The sequence below is a fragment of the Hypanus sabinus genome, unplaced genomic scaffold (genome assembly GCF_030144855.1).
Source record: "Hypanus sabinus isolate sHypSab1 unplaced genomic scaffold, sHypSab1.hap1 scaffold_785, whole genome shotgun sequence".
NCBI classification, from domain to species: Eukaryota; Metazoa; Chordata; class Chondrichthyes; order Myliobatiformes; family Dasyatidae; genus Hypanus; species Hypanus sabinus.
In genome coordinates this window covers 153,895-158,151 of record NW_026781636.1, presented here as the reverse complement: position 1 = coordinate 158,151, position 4,257 = coordinate 153,895, and positions in this window count along the sequence as shown.

Genomic DNA, 4,257 nt, shown 5'->3' with positions numbered 1-4,257 from the left:
TTCTTATGTGCGTGGGCAGCATTGTCATTTATACCCAATGAAAATGTAAGAAACGACGCAGGCAATTTACTAATCCCGCTATTACTGTACAGAGATGTGCAGCTAGCGTCAAGCACACGATCTCTGGCGACCGGTACAATAATGTGTAGCTTGATTTATATTGCTTGCTGTATACGACAGGGGGTCGCCGCCACGCAGTAACAGAAATTCCGTTGCGCACATAACCTCTGGTGCCGTCCAGCTGGAAATGAACGCAGCGAGAAAAAAATGTTTACGAAACGTGAGAACTTTTCTTCGTTGTTCTCTATTTTATTTTACCTTTCAGTTAATTAAGAAAATCAAAGAATACGAGTTTTCAATTTTCATTCTAAGCATCCATATTATGCATATTACTATGAGCCACGGATCTTTCACGTCTTCTAACTGTTTCCTGCTCGGAGTAATGGAAAAACGAATCACACTCAAATAGAGGGGACACTGATCTTCACAGTGCAGATCATATTTCATTAGACTAATAATGCAATAGGATGACAGAAACTTTGCTCATTTCATGATTTGTTAAGAAGGTGACAAACGTTTTGAATTCCTACGTGTTCCATATAGAACTACACATCGGTTGAAATATCACTCTCGGCGTTCCTTTGATCATAGTTAGCTGTGAAACAGATCTGACAGGATCCAAGGATGGGTATTTAAACAAAATATAATTGGTAAAGACGTACGCTAAATGAAAATACCTTATAATAATATATAAAGTAATATATCTTTCCAATAGGAGAGAACTGGCTCAGTGATCGAATATAGAGACCTCTGTAGTTGGGGAGAGAGGTGAACCACTGTCTGCTGGATGTGCCCAGGCTCTCCTCTCAGCACACGGATCAGGCTGGTGGTGTTATTGCCCTTCCTGGTCTATCACTGACCGCACTAATAAATGTGTTACCTCTGCGGAATCGTCACTAAGCAGATCCACATAAACCCTGCAGTAATGGACAGGGTGAGAGCAGACATTTGCTAGGGAACTATCGGTAATTGTTTTAGTTATGTGTATAACCAAAGTGGTAAGTGGTAGAAGTAATATTATGAATAAAATTTGAAATATGCCTGAGCATGGTAAAAATAGTCGAGAAACAAACACAAACGGTTCTAATGAATTGTCTTCATCCTGTTAATCCGTTTATTATTGCTAAACCTGCCGAATTGTTTCTGAACAACTTATGAAACTACACAATTTTCATGTGGGAAATTATTTAACAACACAGCCCCACTCCGTCCACTTAGCTATGACGCAGAAAGGGATAACCATTGGTTATTTGATAAAATCGATATAACGTCATTTCCCCAGAGGTTTTCGGCGTCACCAGGGAGTTCCCCCATCATATTAATAAGCGTTGAACAGACTGAATTCTCCCAGTATCAGCCTAAGATTCGGCTCCCGCACTGACAGCGATTGGCAGATCCACAAATCGCGACACAGAGGTCATACTTTGGGGAATGAAGATTTGCTGTCTCCGAAATGGATCAGAGTCGACGAACAACATCGTGGAACGTAACGGGAATTCCCCGGAATGCCTTCTGGGCTGCTGAATTTCTCTTTGCAAATTATGAGTGGATTACCTTAGAACATCGAATCGAGTACGCAATAAAAGTCATTCTGGTGATTTTCTACCCCGTCTTCGCTATAGTTGCTCTTCCCGGTGAGTCTCTCTCCGAAGCTTAATTATCCAACATTATTCTCATTCTAATGTGTACCACCAATTTGAAACTATCGCTGCTGTCACACACTCCAGTCAGGAAATCTTCAGCGGTTTAAATTCTGCAACCGATGTTATTCACTGTTGCTCTTGGGACTGTGCTGGTGTAATCACCATTGATCTGATCGCTGAACTCTGTTCAATCGTTGCTCAAATCAATTCGTGTCAAAGCTCTATTTTAGCTCCGTAAACGTTGTCTCCTTTCAGTCGCTCCGTCCTTCCCAGGAATATATGCTGCTGAATCAATTTGCTTCATCGCGTCGTGTTTCTATTGAATTTGATCTGATCTCCTTAAGCGCAATATTCCCGGAGTCAAGCGCTCTGTTTTGTACTTCCCGTGGCCACTGAAATCTGAGATCCCAATCCACACTAATCCAGTAAGGAATTGTTCAGACTGTGTCTTCCGCAAGCCAGGGTCACTGCACACCAGCCACAATCCACAAGCGTGCTGAAGCTTCGTACATGAATACCATTTCATCAATCGGAACATTCCGCCTTTCCTCTCCTCTCGGAAACAGCTGTTCATTCTGACACTCTCGCGATGTCAAGTGAACCCAGGTTCTGTCCTCACGGTTCAACATTTGCATTCGTCCCACTGCAGCTCCATCTCCACAATATCAACACATCACTTGTTCCTCCCCTTCGAAAGTTTCCATTGTCCTTTACTGCCTCCACAAAAAATGAATTTATTGTTTTCCTTTATTATCTGACACAAAGCATAATGTAATAATGAAAGCAAAGGGAGACGGTCTTCTCTGAAAGGAGGCATCCGATTATGAACACTCCCGCCTCTCTCGTTCTCTAGTCATTTCAAAAACATTGATCCTAATATCAACTACATATGTTTCGGCGTTCTCACTCTAAGTTTGGAATTATTTCTTGAATTCCATTTGAATATTTTTCCACAAAATACAGGGATCACGACTTCCACTATCCGTCCATATGTTCGGCGATTTACGTCGTCGCCTAAAACTGATTCCAGTCTCCCACAGCAATTCAAAAATGTCCTGAGCTGATTATTTTATTATCATCTGCGTTTGTCTTGTATTGTCAACTGAATTCTTGTTCAAAGGCGGTAACATATCTGCAAACTGAAAGATTGCGAAAACGCCGTGGTATTCTCACAGCGATGCGTTGATTTGGTGATTATAGAGGATCTTCGGTGTAGGTAAATTATATTTCATCAGGAATGGGAAAAATGCGTACGAATGGAGGAAAATGCCTTAAGTACCAGGAACTATTGCAAGGAAATACCATCTACACATTTACCCTTCAGTCTGTGATCACAACATTGGTGCAGCGAAATCAGATCGTGTCCTGAACGGTCCACCAATGTCTTCAAGCTTTGGGTCAGATGTTTCGAATCAGTTAAGGGTCGTGTGAAACTTGATGAGATTCCGCTGCCCTGTGTCACTCGCTCAGTGAGCAAATGCAACCGAGCTACTGCTGACAGCTTGGCCAGTATGAGCACTTTATTGGTTAATGTCTTGGACCGTGGAAAAGTCGGACACAGTTAAATAGTTAGGATGCCCCAGATCTTTTCTTAGTACTGCAGTAATTTCATGTATTGCCCCGTAATGGAGCCGCAAACAAAATAGCTGTCGTCTTTGCAGACGAGAGTGATGTTAAAACCTGATTCTGATAAGGGTCTCTGTTGTGGATAGAGAAAGGGGTGGGGGCAGCGAATGTCGAGTCATGGTTGGGAAAACGAGAAGGGAGAGGGGAGGGAGAGGGAAGCACGACAGAGATATTCTGTGATGAGCAATACAACAATTGATTTGTATCAAATTACCTTGCCTGATATCTCAGGACTCGAGGAGTCTGCACCCGCGCCAACTCGCCCCAGCACTCCTTCTCTACCACCTGCCCCACATCTCCACCCTGTCCTTTACCGAAATACTTTGCTCCCGCCAGATCTATAACCACGCTATCCGCTCCACGTTGATAATTGAAGTCGCGTTTCAAAGTCAGAGGCATCCCAGTTATATTACGTATGCTTAGGACTACTGCATATTACTTTATCACGATCAGGAGCGGGGACAATGTCAGAGTTGCGGTCACTTATTTAATTGCAAACACGTTTCTGCGGAGTTGGTTTTTAATGGCCCAGCTACCTCTTTTCCCTCAACGAGTTCAAAATTGGCCAATAACCATTGATCGTTATCTGTGTTATTCAATGCAGTTTGTTGGGAAATACGTATTCGCAAATTCTGCTCGATTTTTAACTGAATGAATTTGTATTTAATACTAATAATTGATTTTCTCTCCGAATATGTACATCCTGAGATACAATGATTTGAAAACACGACCAATCACAGTTTCAAATGAGATGAATTATATATGGTTTTTACAGCGAACGTTACCCGATGTGTATCCTCTCATTATTTTATGCTCCTCACAGTGAACCTGTTGACCATTTTAATCTTGTCCAGAGGGAAGTGCGGTCTCTCCAGAGTTGTCACTCGCTACCTGGTTGCCATGGCAGCGGCGGATCTTATGGTTGTTG